The sequence below is a fragment of the Micropterus salmoides genome, unplaced genomic scaffold (assembly GCF_014851395.1).
Source record: "Micropterus salmoides isolate LMB-PRFRI ecotype aquatic unplaced genomic scaffold, ASM1485139v1 Ms_hic_scaffold_1, whole genome shotgun sequence".
Taxonomy (NCBI): domain Eukaryota; kingdom Metazoa; phylum Chordata; class Actinopteri; order Centrarchiformes; family Centrarchidae; genus Micropterus; species Micropterus salmoides.
The window spans coordinates 63500991-63518036 of NW_024040040.1; the positions used below are offsets into that span (position 1 = coordinate 63500991).

General features: G+C 39.2%; 1 protein-coding gene and 1 long non-coding RNA gene across 2 annotated transcripts in view; one reads left to right on the plus strand and one right to left on the minus strand.

Moving 5' to 3' along the window:
* The window catches only part of LOC119898138 (B-cell receptor CD22-like), a 509835-nt gene that overhangs the window by 205227 nt on the left and 287562 nt on the right, over positions 1 to 17046 (plus strand). The window lies entirely within an intron of this gene.
* Positions 11252 to 12161, minus strand: LOC119899271. The gene is made up of 3 exons (XR_005443766.1): positions 12072 to 12161; positions 11903 to 11960; positions 11252 to 11752 (listed from the first exon to the last, which is right to left on the minus strand). It is a non-coding gene; the product is annotated as an uncharacterized LOC119899271 (long non-coding RNA).

A 17046-nucleotide genomic window follows, 5' to 3' on the forward strand; every position in this document is an offset into this window, starting at 1 on the left:
GTATCACAGAATAAGATGCAAACTTTGTGCGGCCAGCAAAACAATTCTACATCTAATCTATTGAAGCATCAGCTGCACAGCACAGCAACAAGAATATGGAGGACTGATCCTGACAAATTCATAAATAAATAAATGTTCAATAAATAAATAAGCATCCGATTAAATGCACAAAAAAGTAAAGTAAATAAATAAATGTAGGTAGTAATTAAATTATACAAGGAGACATAAATGTATATATCTATTTTAATTAGCTTCTTTACTTATTCACCTTTGTAATAATTTCATTATTTATTTATTGTCCGTTATAATCTTCAACTTTATTTATTAATGACTTATTTGTATTTCAATGTATTTATTTATGTGTGTGTTTTTTAATATTTTCGTCTGTTTTATTCTTCTGTTGCATTTTCTACCCTATTTATTTTCACCCATGGTATTTATTTCTGCCTGTCCTTTTTACATTTCTCTATGCATTTCTGCCTCATTATGCAAATGAGGAGGGGCTGTGTCTCAAGGGGTCATCTTCTCTCCTAATGGTGGATCAGTCAGACGGGAGAGCTCTAGGCCTTCTCTGCCTGCACACATCAACAAGCTTGCTCCTCACAGTACGATGGCTTCCTTCAGTGCGCTGAGGTGTTTAGCAACTCTGTTTGAAGACACTACCAGCCATGTCTTCCTTCTCTTTTCATGTTGACACTCTGACCTACAGAGTTTTCAATTCGCGACAGAAATAAATACCATGGGGTAAGGTTAAAATAAATGCAGGCCTGAATCTTGTTTTAATCGCTCTGTATATGGCAGTAAACTGGAGCCTTTTAAATTTCTAGATTTGTAAATGCAGCTTGGCATGAAGAAGTTGTTCAAAAGTCAGGTGTGAAAGATATATAACGAGTAACGGAAATAGTTACTTTTATCACCTGGTAATAAGTAAAGTATTACTTTTTAAGGAGTAATAAGTAACTAGTACAATTACAATTTCAGCCCAACACTGGTCATGGTACAGAACATTAGTCACATTAGTAGAAGATTGTGGAGTGAACTCACACACTGATGGAGAAGGAAATTCCTCATGTCCTTTAAGGGCACATGAATAGCTGTCTGCAGGATAAAAGTAGTCTGAATAAGAAGATGCTTCCTTAATCTTCTGTCCATTCTTGTACCAGATGTAGGAGGTTTGATCAGGTAGACGACAGCTGCTGAGACACTTCAGCTGTGACCATGTACAAATGTAAGTCTTGCATGATTGTGAGCTGCTCATCTGCACCTGGAAACCTGTATTTGTAAAGAAACAAAATTATAATAACTGAACTGTCAATTTCCAAGTATGATAATTGGCACACTGAGATTAACAGTAGATTAACAGCCAATGTACATGGTTTCCAACACAAATGTTACCTGTGACAGACAAAGTGACTCCAGGTGAACCATAAAATCTTCCACCTGGTTGGTTTGTTATGAACCTGAACTTGTACTCAGCTGAGTCGCTCTCTCTCAGGTCTGTGATTCTCAGAGTGCAGATGTTGTCAGAACAACTGTACTGCAAACGACCTGCGTACTCTGAGTCTGTTCTCAGATCCACAGGTACATCTCCATTCATCTGAGTAAACCAGAATGTTTCCTCAACTGTAGTATCACGGCCATTTATTCTGGATGGGTATGTGTAGGTGCAGCTTATTTCCACTGTTGATCCTTTTAAGGCACAGATCTGAGTAGAGGTGTAAGTCACTCCCCAGCCATTCTGAGCCTGTATCACTGTAACACAGAGCACATCAGAAACTACAGTCAGACTCAACAACATCAGGAGACAGACTTGTGACAGGCAGATGTGTGAAGGTGGTTGTAGAAAGGTAACCTTGACCAGCTGCAAAAAGCCCAGAATCTAATTCAATGCAGTCGCTGTCACAAAGAGTTCTTCATGATTCACCTTTTAAAGCTTGAGACAATTTAGACTTAAAACTGGCTCAACACTCCGGGTGCTCTGGCTTCCTCCCACCGTCCAAAGACATGCGGACAAGGTTGTTTGGCGACCCTAAATTGTCCTTAGGTGTGAATGTGAGCGTGACTTGTTGTTTTTCGCAGAGCACCTGTCCATGGTGCACCCCGCCTCTCGCCCGATGTCAGCTGGGATTGGCTCCAGCCCCCCGTGACCCTGTACGGTTGACGATGGATGGATGGACTGACTCAACAGACCTTTTTCACAGCAGACATTTTGGCTTGTCTGTCACAATCCTGGTCTCGATCTCGGTCTGTTATTTTGCCTCGTCTGTTTTGAGTTCTGATTCTTGTTTCAACATGTTTATGGCGTTGGCTTTTCCTGTCTTGTGTTAGGGGGTTTTGTTCCATGTCTTGTGTTTCCTCTGTTCAGCCTTGTTTATGTTTATTTGCATTTTCAACTTAGTTCAGTTTTTGGTTCCGTCTCATTCTGTGTTCTGGTTTTAGTTCTTCTGTGGTCAGGCTTCTGTGTCAGTTCTTTGTCTTGGTCCTCAGTTGTGTTTACTAGTTTCTTCCAGTTTTAAGTCACATATATTTTGTGTTTTGTGTTACTCATCCTGGTCCATTGTCGTTCTGGTTTTTGTCCACTTGTCAGTCTTGTCCGTGTCCTCATCTCTTTCAGTTTTTGAGAGTTGTACGTTCAGTGTTGGTACCAAGTTACATTTTTGTCAGAGCGCTTTCTTTCCGCTTTATTTATGCACCAAAGTAAATTGCTTGCAAGTTAAAACCTGCTTGGCAATAAACCCGACTCGGAGCTTATTGTTGTAGGTGATAAAGTCTTGCTGTTATCTTGGAGCACTGCAGGCAGCATCTGTTTTGCACAATAGCAACAAGAACGAATCGGCTCAAACTTTTAACAGCGCTCTATGTGCTTGTGACATTCAGGCAGGGTTAAAGACTTTGTTCTGTCAGTTTCTCTCTTTAAAAAGACAAGTGCTGCAGTCTGAGAGTCTGAAGAGATGCTATCAAATCTCAATAGTACACGATGCAAGCACCACATACAACATAATATATCAAATTACATCAGACTTTGTGAAAGACACAAAGACACAAAAGTCCGGTTTTCAGAATGAGGTGTTAACACAACGTATATACAAAAGGTGAATAAATAAAGAAGACAATTAAACTAGATAGATATATTTATATCTCATTGTATAATTTAATTATTGCCCACATTTATTTATTTGCTGTATTTTTGTGCATTATTTGGATGTATATTTATTCATTGAGCCTTTATTTCCCTTTATGTCAGAATCCGTCCTCTAGGAGGTTTTCACATAAAGTTACAAACTGCACCAAACAGCAGCCAAACAACTGGGTGTAGCTAAAAGGTAACGTTAGCTCTCTAAGCGTTCGACCAGCCTATAAAAAAGCCACAGTCACGTAACGTTCCTTTCTTTATAGGTTCCATATTGACGGATGAAGTAGGATGTTGTTGTGGTGGTGATTTTTGAGCTGTTATGGAGAACCAGACCGCTAACGTTATGTGAAGCGCACATGGTTGCAGGATTAGACGCAAATGTTAGAATGAGCAAAAATCAAGTCAAAGTCGAGTCTTTTGTCTGTTTTAGTCAAGCAAGTCTCAAGTCTTCAAACGTGCATCGACTCGAATCAAGTCATGTGACTTGAGTCCCCCACCTCTGTTACAAAGAGTGCTAACAGAAGTATAAAGTAGTTTTGCTAATGTGTTAGGAAACAGTTGCCTGTTTATACACTACGCTGTTTACTTGCTACTTAACAGCTGATTGTTTTCTATATGCTAAATTACTGTCTACTAGTGTACATATTTTGTTACAATATGTTAGTCTTACAGGACTTCAGTCTGTGTTGTTACTATAGATTTATTCTGTCTGAGTAAGGATTATGTCTCAGGTAAATACTGTATCAGTGAAGAAGTGTGTGCATTCTCTGCACCTGGGAATTTCCTGTAAAATTGTATAAACTTCTTTTTTGTACAAGAATCATTAGAGTAAAAGTTCTCGCTGAAGAAACATCTCTTTTCACTCTCTGATAGTCTTCCCCATTCTCAGGGGTGAAACATTAAGGGGGGTGTCAGGGCTCTGAAAAATAATTTGTGTATCAGATTCAGATCCCCTCTGAAATTGAACGGGTTCTTCCTTGGTCCATGCTACATCCTTCCACCAAGTTGAAGGGTGTAAATCAGAACAGCAGTTTTCTTTAATCCTGCTTTCGTTTAGTTGAGCTACTTCCAGGATCCTGACGTTGTGCATCGTGGCCACAGGGCAGGGATTACTCAGACACTTGATGAAACTGAGTCTCCATTAATGGAATTTGTTTCACCTGTGTTTTTCCTGCTATGAAATGTCTGCTGTGAAAAAAGGTTGTAACTTAGGAACACAACAAAACATAGGAAGAAAAGTTATATAATGTTAATGCTAGTGAAAATTCTACATGTGGCCAAAATGTATATACTGTATAAAGCACTTTTATCAACGGTGATTACAAATTATTGATTTATAATCAGTTGAGCAAATTATTGATACTGAATACTGAGTAAACATAATTCACATTGAAGTTATGACAAGGAAACTGATAAAGTGGGAGACTTGGTGATCAGTGAACTAACTTAGTGGTTCCAAACCCTTTGTGTCAGACATACCCCAGGGCCCTGATGGCTTTTAAAAGTCGACACAACACAATTTTGTGAACTTCAGTTTATAAAGTTTACATTGTTAACTTATAAAGGTACAGATATGTTACTGGTGTAAAAAACAGCTCTCTGTTGGTCGTCTTGTACAGACATCAGTTTAAAGAAAAAGAAGTGAATGTCTGGTGTTGCAGAGATCTCGCCACAGTTCATAACATCACACATCAAATGTGCTAAATGTCTCACAGTATAAATGTAGATGTACAGTACCTTGTACAGAGAGAAGGAAGACAATAAATCCACTCGCTGCTGCTGTTAAACTCATAGCTGCTCCTCACGTCTGTTAAATCAGCAGGTAGATCACATATATGAGATGTCCTGTACGTCAGTTAGTCACAATAAATATCTGTAATGAAAAAGGCAGGATGTGGTCTTTGACCAGTTTTTTTTTCTGTGGTTGGTATAGTTGGTATGATAAAAGCTGCCCTGGCTTCCTTCCTCTTTACATTATTAGGATTCATCTATAGATGAAAATCTGTAAATCTCAAGTCTGCAAGATAAAATGAAAAAATTATTATTATTCTTATTATCTTTATTATTCTTCCTGTTATTTTACATGATGCAGAAACAGTTGTGTTTGTCTCGTGCAGGAGAAGGACAAACATTAACACGTCAGCACACGAGGAAAGCATTACACATATCTGCTGCTGGTTACACACATTTCCACTGATGGACAGCTGTTGGTAGTAAGTTGCAAAGCAACACAGCAATGTGCAAACATGCAGGATTTAAAATAATCAAAGGATTCTGCCATGGATCCAACATCTTGTTCATGACTCTTGTACAGTGCTACTCTAGAGCTCAATGACTAATGCATGTTGCTAAAACAGAAAGGGGAAGTGAGGTCACTCTCACTCATTCACACATATATGTATATATATATCTGTAGTCATGGTACAGCACATTAACTAAAAGGAGTTATGAACAACACACACAAAAGAAAATACCCTGAATAAGAAGGATATTTTTCTTCCTTCTGACCTTTTCTTGTATCAGATGTAAGGAGGTACACACCTGCTGTGTTCCCCACACTTAAATGATCCCCAGTAAGGAGACTTTAGAGATTAGCTCCTGCACATGGAGCCCTGACTCAGTGAGAAACAGAAACAACAGTCAACGTCCACAAACTCTAATAGATACACAGTGACATCTGGAACTAGTTTTAACTGTTATATTAAGATAAGGCACACACATATTAAATGAACTGGTGGGTCTTGTTTGGAAATGCAAACTGTGATATATTATGCTGATGACACATGAGCAGAAAAACACATGCAATAAAAATTTCAATTCAATTTTATTTATATAGCGCCAAATCACAACAACAGTTATCTCACAGCGCTTTTCATAAAAGAGCAGGTCTAGACCGTACTCTATGATGGTATTTACAGAAGCCCAACAGTTCCCACCAAGAGCAAGCACTAGGCGACAGAGGCAAGGAAAAATTTCCTTTTAAGAGGCAGAAACCTCGAGCAGAACCATGGCTCAGGGTGGGCGGCCATCTGCCTCGACCGGTTGGGGTGAGAGAGAGAGAGAGAGAGAGAGAGAAGCCTACACAATATACACACAGAGGGGTACACACAGTAAAGGTTGCTATGGACTAAATGAAAAATGGTACAGATATTTATAGCAGTGTTAATGGTAACAGTCGTAATGTTAATGATTATAATAACAATAGGACTAGTAACAATAGTCGTTGCAGCAGAGGGTGTCGAGCAGGAACACGGGGGCAGCAGGTGACCCGCAGCCACAGATCCAGACTCCACAGCTCCAGAGCCAGAAAACCTGCAGGAAGTGATAGGAGAGAGGAGAGGGACGAGAAAGCACAAGACTACCAGAAAGGGGAAAAGTTGTGCAACATGCAATAATGGGATAAGGTTGCATACAGAGGGAGAGAAAGTAGAGGAGAGAGGAGCTCAGTGCATCATAGGAAATCCCCCGGCAGTCTAGGCCTTTAGCAGCATATATAAGGGATGGTTCAGGACTACCTGAGCCAGCCCTAACTATAAGCTTTATCAGAGAGGAAAGTCTTAAGCCTACTCTTAAATGTGGAGATGGTGTCTGCCTCCTGAACCCAAACTGGAACCTTGTTCCACAGGAGAGGAGCTTGATAGCTGAACGCTCTGGCTCCTAGTCTACTTTTGGAGACTCTAGGAACCACAAGTAACCCTGCATTCTGGGAGCGAAGTGCTCTGGTGGGGTAGTAAGGTACTATGAGCTCTTTAAGATAAGATGGTGCCTGACCATTAAGAGCTTTGCAGGTAAGAAGAATGATTTTAAATTCTATTCTGGATTTTACTGGAAGCCAATGCAAAGAAGCTAAAACAGGAGAAATGTGATCTCTTTTCCTGGTTCCTGTCAGAACACGTGCTGCAGCATTCTGGATCAGCTGAAGAGTCGAACGGACTTTTTCGAGCAGCCTGATAATAAGGAATTGCAGTAATCCAGCCTAGAAGTAACAAATTCATGGACTAGTTTTTCTGCATCATTTTTAGACAGGATGTTCCTGATTTTCGCAATATTACGTAGGTGGAAAAAGGCGGTCCTTGAAATTTGCTTAATGTGAGACTTAAACGACATGTCCTGATCAAAGATAACTCCAAGATTCCTCACAGTGGTGCTGGAGGCCAGGGCGATGCCATCCAGGGAAACTATATCTTTAGATAATGCGTCACGGAGGTGCTTAGGCCCCAGAGCAATAACTTCAGTTTTATTTAGTGAGTTTAACATTAGAAAATTACAGGTCATCCAGGTTTTAACATCCTGAAGGCACATTTGAAGTTTAGCTAACTGATGAGTTTCATCTGGCTTGATCGATAGATATAACTGAGTATCATCTGCATAACAATGAAAGCTTATGGAATGTTTCCTGATAATATTGCCTAAGGGAAGCATATATAAAGTGAAGAGGATTGGTCCGAGGACAGATCCTTGAGGAACTCCATGACTAACTTTGGCATGCATGGAGGACTCATCGTTAACATGTACAAACTGAAATCGATCTGATAAATAGGACTTAAACCAGCTTAGAGCGGTTCCTTTAATACCAATGAAATGTTCCAGTCTCTGCAATAGGATCTGATGGTCAATGGTATCAAATGCAGCACTAAGATCTAATAAAACCAGTACAGAGACAAGTCCTTTGTCTGATGCAATAAGGAGGTCGTTAGTAATTTTCACCAGTGCTGTCTCTGTGCTATGATGAGCTCTAAATCCTGACTGAAAATCCTCAAATAAACTATTGCTCTGTAGAAAGTCACACAGCTGTTTAGCAACTGCTTTCTCCAGAACCTTAGAGAGAAATGGAAGGTTAGATATAGGTCTATAGTTGGCTAAAACATCTGGATCAAGTTTGGGCTTTTTCAGAAGAGGTTTAATTACAGCTACTTTAAAGTACTGTGGTACATAGCCTGTTGATAGAGATAGATTGATCATATCTAGTATAGAGGTGCTGACTAAGGGTAAAACATCTTTAAGCAACCTAGTCGGGATGGGGTCTAAGAGGCAGGTTGATGGTTTAGATGAAGAAATTATTGAAGTTAGTTGGTAAAGATTGAGTGAAGCAAAACAGTCTAAACATGTATCTGGTTCTACAGCTGTTTCTAAGGTTCCTGAGTTAAGAGATAAGTCGGTGCCAATTTTGTCTAGAATTTTATCATTAAAGAAGCTCATGAAATCGTAACTACTGAGAGCTATGGGAATACTTGGCTCAATAGAGCTGTGACTCTTTGTCAGCCTGGCTACAGTGCTGAAAAGAAACTTGGTGTTGTTCCTATTTTCCTCTATTAATGACGAGTAGTATGCTGCTCTGGCATTACGGAGGGCCTTCCTATAAGTTTTAAGACTATCTTGCCAAATTAAACGAGAATTTTCCAGTTTGGTGGAACGCCAATTCCTCTCAAGTTTCCGCGATATTTGCTTTAATTTGCGAGTTTCAGTATAGTATACCATGGAGCTAACCGTCTTTGTTTTAGTATTTTCTTTTTTAGAGGGGCTACAGAGTCCAGTGTCATTCGCAGCAAGCCTGCAGCACTATCAACAAGATGATCGATTTGGGAGGGACTGAAATTAGCATAGGAGTCCTCCGTTACTTTGTGACTAGATAATGTATTTAGAGCTGATGGAATCGCATCCTTAAATTTAGCTACAGCACTATCAGACAGACATCTTGTATAGAAATTTTTACCCAATCGCGTGTAGTTCAGCAATACAAACTCAAAAGTTGTCAAACAGTGGTTGGATAAAGAGGGATTCTGTGGAAACACCACTAAATGTTCAATTTCAATACCATACACCAAAACAAGGTCGAGGGTGTGGTTAAAACAGTGAGTCGGTTCATGAACACTCTGAGAGAAGCCAATGGAATCTAACAGAGAGATAAACGCAGTACTAAAGCTGTCATTCTCAACGTCCACATGAATATTAAAATCCCCTACAATAATAACTTTTAAGGACTAAAGTTGACAAAAACTCAGCAAATTCAGATAAGAATTCAGAGTATGGGCCAGGTGCTCGGTACACTATAACGAAGAGAATTGGTTGCAGTGATTTCCAGCTTGGGTGTGAAAGACTAAGAACAAGGCTTTCAAATGAGTTATAGTTTGGTTTAGGTTTAGAGCTGATTAGTAGGCTAGAGTCGAAGATAGCTGCAACTCCACCTCCTCGGCCTGTGCCTCGAGGAATATGAGTATTAATATGACTGGGAGGGGTGGATTCATTTAGGCTAACATATTCTCCATCACCCAGCCAGGTTTCAGTAAGAACAAATAAATCAATATCATAATCTGATATTAGTTCATTTACTAGTACACCTTTAGAAGAGAGAGATCTGATGTTTAAGAGTCCACATTTAACTCTCCTATTCGTTTGCACTATTGCTCTTGTGGTTTTAATTTTTATGAGGTTTTTATGCACAGCTCCTCTTCTGTTTACCTTTTTAAATAATTTCGATGGTCGGGGGACAGACACCGTCACTATAGGAAAAATATAGACAGATATTTTGATTATGGGACAAAATGTGTAACATAACGGACATGGACCGGTGACCTGCTTCTATTTTTGTGTATATTTTGGAATTGCACCTTATTGATATTTTATATTATATGTTTGCAGTCTATATATTTGCATTTGTTCCTGCTTTGTATTGCAACTGCTGCACAACAATTTCTCTCCAGATAAATAAAGTTCATGCTCTTCTTGAAAACTACACAGTAAATCTCCCAAAATGTTAGTTACTTCACTGTGGTCAAGATTCAAATACTTAGTTTAAAGGTTCAGTGTGTAAGTTTTAGTGATATCTAGTGGTGAGGGTTGCAAATTGCAGTCAGCGGCTCACGGTGCATTCACATGCAAGTTGTGAAGTAGTTCTTCCAACTTCAGTGTGTTCATGTGCTCTGAAGTCTGAATGTGGAATCAACATGGATGCTACTACAAACGTGTTGGATTAGCATCATCAGAGCATATAAACAACACGCAGACATCTAGTTCACTCTACATGGACAGCAAACTAACCCTTATAACCATATTACAAATTACATGTTTGCAAAATATGTATAGACCAGGGCTGACCCCGAATAGTCAAAGATTCGATACTTCGATGGGAGGAGCCTGATTCAACTTTCAGTCTCACAGATCATACCATTTTGGTGATATGGGGGTCCTCAATGTCTGATTTGAAATAGAACTACCAGTTTTCTCCCAATAAGTTAATATGCTGCCTATTACAATATACATATATAATGCTGTAAATAAACATGTGACACATTTTATAAATGTTTTAAAGTGCGTGAATAAATCCAAAACTGTAATCCTAACCCTTAAGGAAGCACAGATGTGTGGGCATGATGTGTTTGTGTGTGTAGTGGCAGAGTAACACCTGCTGCATTGACGGAGCACCAGCTTCGTCGGTGTTGTGCCGAGCTGTCTGTACCTTGCAGGACGTTTGGATCATTTATCACCATTGATGAACCTCACAAAGAATATTATATCATTTTTAAACCGCAACGTGCAGTTAGTTGTCAGGCAGGCGTGCACGCAAAACTCGGCACAAGACCGGTGAATGGCAGGCGAGCAGAGAGAAAAGGGTCAACAATAAGCCTCAGTTCAGCTGTAAATGTAAGTAACAGTGAGTAAGAAATAGAGACTGCAGTCATATGATTCGACTGTCAGTTGACTATAGGCAAGACTTGACAATTCTGATTCGACTGTGTAAATCCTTAGTCGGGAACAGCTCTAGTATATACAATACATGATTTTCTACAAACTAGTAGTAAAAAGTTTTGTATACTTCATTATGTCCCATGTACATTTTATTTCTCTTTTTGCAATAAAGATATAAGGGAGGGAAAAAATGTAATTATTCTGGCACCACATGAACGAACCATCAGTCACCTCTCCAACACGCTCTATATGCTCTTGTTCCTGGTGTCTTCTAATAAATAATAATAATAATTGGTCTATTTGGGTAAATACAAAATTCATGCTGAATAATAAACACCGGGAGTTTGTTTAAAGCTAAAATCCAAAACTTTCTGCACACTGTCGCCCTCTGCAGCAGTGAGAGGAAACTGAAATGATGATCAAACTGCAGAGTTGTTGTGGAAGCTGGCTGTTTATTTCAATCAGCCACTGCAACACATTGAAAATGATACAACTAGCAAAGTGTGACAGAGCTGGGCTTCTGTTTGATTTCAGTGTTTAAACATAGACTGTACATGCTGTGAAATACTTAGCTTCCAGTTCTACATGTTTGTTTTGATCAGACGTTATTGGCTTTCATTACCAGCACAGGTGTGATGTGAAAGGACAAACAGTGAACTTATGTAATGTACCTGCACAGGTAACAATGACGCTTACATTCTACTCTAATCTTGTGCTACATGCTGCTGCTGACGTCTACCTGCTGCTGCTAATGAAAACTAAAAATGAAAATGTTTGCAGTTAAAGGTAAATGTATCCTCATCCTCCACAGCCCCCTGTTCTCCACTGACTACTTCAATGCTGTACTTCTCTCTGTTTCCATCCAGGTGAGTCCCTCTGGTTACAGTTTTGGTTCAAGGCTGAGGCGTTGCTACAATCAGGATCAGACTCCAACTGATGGGGAGAGAAAACAAGATGAGAGGCAAAGGCCTCATAAATGGAATTAGAACAATTTGTTTTTAAATTAAAATGAATGTATAAGTCAACAAATTATAACTCTTTGGTAGAGGAAGTTCTGTCACTGTGGCCCAACAGATTTCTCACCTCTAATGTCTCTATGGGTTCATTTGGTTCAGTGGTGGAGCTCAGAGTTTTCTTCTTCCTAAATTGAACCCCAAAAATAAATAAACAAATAAAAAGTCAATAACTCCAAAACTATGATAGTAAATATTCAAAGATCAGTGATGGAACTGATTCATTCTTATAGTTTCACCTCATCCACAGACAAACCAGAAGCAGAGGAATCAGCATCACAACCACCAGAGTCAACCTGATGATATTTATTATCATTGTTTTTTTATCTAGAAATGGAGATTGATAGTTATTAGATAAACTGTTCTGGACCTCATTAGGAAGTAGTAGGGTTTAATTCATGAATCACTTTGCCAGATGATGCTCTTCAGTTAATCACCCAGTTAGAAACGTACCTGCCACAGCAATCAGATGTAAGGTGGAGTTATGACGTCCTCTTCTGTTCTGGGCTTCACAGTAATAATTCCCACTGTGTTCAGCTCTGAAGTCAGTGATGGTGAAGTTCTGTCCTGATGCTTTTGGTGAGTCTTCATTCTCCTTGTACCAGGTGTATTTAGCTGCTGGGTTAGCATCACTGCTGCAGGTCAGAGTCACCCTGCCCTCCACTATCTCAGCAGAGGGACTCACTGACACAGAGGGAAGCTTTGGAGCATCTGGAGAAGAGATGAACATGAATTAGTTTCCGGTCAAACAAAGTTGTTGTTTTGAGTGCCTCCTACTGGGAGGGGCACCAAAGAGAAACATTAATAACACAGTACATGTCATAATTTATTTGGTTCCTTATCTACTAACGGTCCACTTGATAATGACATGGTAGGGGAGAAACTGTGTAGCATCTTACTATAACATTTAGTGAAAAATACAATATTAACACGTTTTACTACATCAGGATGGACAAGAGAGGCATTTGCATGGTGAATTACTCCTCTATTAAAGCTGTTAGCTTTGTAACAAGGAAAATATCAATGGATAAACTACAAAAGACAGCATGACAGATCTAAACCAAAAATATAGCAGGTCATAAAAAGCATCGACAAATGAGAACACAATATATTTTCACAAAACTTTATCATGAAATAGACCAGAGGTTCAGATTGTCAGGTTTTTCTAAATATAATACTTTGATTGCCATATTATGCATGTTGAAAGAGTCACTGGTCCCTGCAGCCACTCCTCCTCTCCACACAGTCTCAGTCAGGCTAACAGAGTGGGGATCTTTGTCCTGGTAGTTGTTTGTAGGTTTATTGCCAATGTTGTGTCTCGGGAAGAAACCTCCGGTGCATCCAGAGAGTACTCACAGCGTATTCACATAGCCTTATTCCAAAATGGATGAAAGTCAAAATTGTACAAACAATACCCCTTAATGACAAGGTGAAAGATGTTTTTTTTTAATCTTTGCAAAATGATTTAAAATGAAAAACAAAAAAAGCACATGTACATTAGCATTCACAGCTTGCTTAAGACTTTGTTGAAGTATCTTTGGCACCAATTACAGCCTCAAGTCTTTGAGTATGATGCTACAAACTATTTTTGGGCAGTTTCTCTCATTCCCCTCTGCAAGAATTCTCAAGCTCCAACAGGATGGATGGGGAGCGTCGGCGCAAAGTCCTGCCGCTGAAAAACATCCCCACAGCATGATGCTGCTACCACTATGCTTCATTGTATGGATGGTATTGGCCAGGTGATGAGGTGATGAGATGGTCAAAGTGACCAGCAGGTTCTTGGTCACCTCCCTGACAATGGCCCTTCTTCCGCCAGCTCTAGGAAGAATCCTGGTGGCTCCAAGCTGCCTTCTTTTACGGATGATGGAGGCTACTGCGCTCATTGGGACCTTTAACGCTGCAGAAAAGTTTCTGAATCCTTCCCCAGATCGGTGGTCTACAGACAAATCCTTGGACTTCATGGCTTGGTTTATGCTCTGACACTGTTAACTGTGGGATTGTTGAGTCCAATCAAGTTATAGAAACATCTCAAGGATGATCAGTGGAAAGAGGATATACCTGAGCTCAATTTTGAGTGTCATGCCAAAGGCTGTGAATACTTATGTACATGTGCAAAAAATATTTCAAACAAATTTCTTTCACGTTGTCATTTGGGGTATTGTTTGTAGAATTTTCAGAAAAAAAATAATTTTGGAAAACGCTGTAACATAACAAAATGTGGAAAAAGTGAAGTGCTGTGAATTCTTTGTGATTTTTTAAAATTTATTTATTTTTGTTTAAATTTTGTATGTGTATGTGTGTATGTAGCCTACGTGTACATCTTTAGCTGTAATATGTCTTTTATGTGTATTTTTGTCTGTAGTGGCAGCTACTACTATGCACTACACACTTTGAGTACATGACAAATTGCCCCTAGGAGACAATAGAGTATATTCTGTTCTATTCTATTCTTTCCACATGCACTGTATTCATTAGTGAGTCCCATTTGAGTCCCATGTGAAACCAAGTCAATGATGAATTATTTTTATTTTTTTTTTTGTTGTTGTTGTTTAGGTATGAGGACGTGTTGGTTACTACAGTTTTATGGGCTGATGTAAAAGCTGTCAAACAAACTTAGGCCAAACGACCGCACAGAGGCCAGGAACCCAACGATGGATCATTTTTTCCCTTGATCGAGATCAAATCAATCAAACTGCAGTGAAATGACCCTTAGAAGATGAATCAAAATGTTTATGTTGTTATCCAGCAGCAGCTTGTATATTAAAAAGAATCTTGTTGGCCTCACAGATGTCTACTTTCTGTCTGGATAATAAAATGTTAGCTCGGAGCAAAGCCAATGTGTCACACTGTGTGCCTGTCTGTCTGTTTAGTTAATTGTCAGTTTTGTTTTTTTAGTCTGTTCTGTATCTGTTATTTTGTCTATGTTTTGGGTTTCAGCTTTGTCTGTTGTATTGGGTTCAGTATGCCCGGTGTTAGTTAATTAGTTAGTTAGATAGTTGTTTTCCACTGCCTGTTTTATGTCAGTTTGTTCTGTGATTCTAGTTTTAGTCTGTTTCCATGTTTTATCTGGGTTTGTTCTGTCTGATTGTGTTTGTGATTGTTTTGTGTATTTCTTATTCTGTGCTGTTCATTTGTCTTATCTTGTTATGGTCTGTTGTGCCTTGTAAATGTGTTTCTTTTGTGTGCATCTGTTTGGGTTTTCTCTGTGGGTTTGTTAGTTGTTCAGTGAGATTTAGTCTGCTTGGTTTCTGTCTGTTGGCCGTTCTCATTTCTCAAATTTGTGCCTCCTCGATCCTTCGACTCCTCGTGGCGCAACATAGGGTGCTTCTCAAGTCTCTTAATTGCATCCACTTGGGTCTTTCCTTGGAGCCAAGCCAGGAGAGAAGGAACGAGGAAATATGTTTTTTGAGACATGAGACGTCCTTTCCTCCGGAGCGTCATGTAAAGCGACGTCTGTTTTTGATGACGGCGGCAGCTGATCACAGGATCACTGGATCAGCTGTCAGTCCACTCTAACAGCTGTAGAGACTTTTGATGGAGTTTGTGTCTATATACATGTGCACGGTGTTGGTACTAATAAAGTCTCACAGTTATCAGTGCAGAGCAGCATGAGTCTCTGTTAACTGTTTAACAAACACCTGCACATGAAAAAGTATAGGTTACTGATGTCCTGCTCAGAAGCACGGGATCTTTTCTACTGGCACAATGCTGAAATTATCTGCATTTATCTTTATTGCTTCTGATAGTGAATTTGTTATTGAATAACCAAGAATATGATCATGGTGTCTTGGGATTTATTAGCCCAAATGTTTCAAGGAAACTGAAATGATGTACATTGAATCAAACCCGATGCTTAGTTTTTGGCTTTACGTTTATTTCCTCTTCTGATTTCCTTTAACACTACTGCATGTTATTTTCGAGTCACTTCACTCATCGCCAATCGATCGCTGTGTTCCATTATATGAATCCAACATTTTTTTTAGGGCAGCAGCTTTCATTCATACTTTCATCAGCTGAATTTACTTGCAGAGCTGCTGGCTGCATTCATCAGATGCTTTGCTCATTAGATACTTTGGTGCAGTTTAGTGACTTTTCCGACTCTTTAGTGTACTATATTTTATTATCATCTGTTTGGATTAAACACAGGAATGACCAGCCTCACATGTGACTGATTAGAAATGACGATACATTATGTAAAACATGTTTCTTGCAGACAGACTCTCTGATTCTCTCTGACTTTAAAATAAAGTTGTGCGTGGGACTTTTGTTGTTCAGACCTACAACGAACAAGACAGTGAATCATAAAACAACTCAAATATAAGACTTTGAAGCGATACACTTGAGTTTAATGTTATGTGAGATTTCAGATCAGTCCAATCAGCTGCAGCGTCCAATAAATATAACGGCTACCCGAAAAGGCGGCGTGTCGGTCATTAAAAGACTTCCACGAAGGAAGTCTTTTCTGATAGACAATACAAAGGTTGTTTTTACTGAATCATATTCATCTTATATGAAAATCTTCAGCCAAAACAAAATAGCCTACAGTAAACAACAGAATAATAGAACATGATCCACAAGGGGATAACGTAACAAGCAACAAAGGCTTTAAATAAAAATCTTTATACATTTTAACTGTTAAATACTTCAGACTATATAATACTTCAATATAATGTATGATTTATATTGAAATGTTGTATTTGTGAATGTAATATTTTTCATATAGGCTAAGAAAAAGGTTCCAGTTCAAGCGAGGATCAAGGAGCGAGGAAACGACAAATAAGAGACTTGAGAACCATCCAGTGTTTCTATCTGTCCATCACCCTGCCTGCCTGTGTCTGTCTGCTGTCATTATTAGGATCACCTGTCTGTGCTCCCAACCTCCTCACTGTGCTTAAATGTGTTTCACTTCTGTTCAGCTCTTGCTGGTTCGTTGTATGTTCAACCCCTGCTGTGTGTCTTGCTTGTCTGTCTGCTTTACTGCCACATTTGTTGGATTTACCCTTTGTTCTCTTACACCGTGGATTATTCTTTGTTTTGGACTTTTTGCTGCTCTGCAGACAACCTCTGTTTATGGATTACCTTGTTATATTTATGGGACTCTGCTGTAAGTTTAGCTTCTTCCCTTTTTGTTAATAAATTCTCAAAGAGACTGTATCTGTCTCGTCTGCTTGTCCTCCATTTGGGTCCTAAAACCTGCTCCTGCCTGCACACATG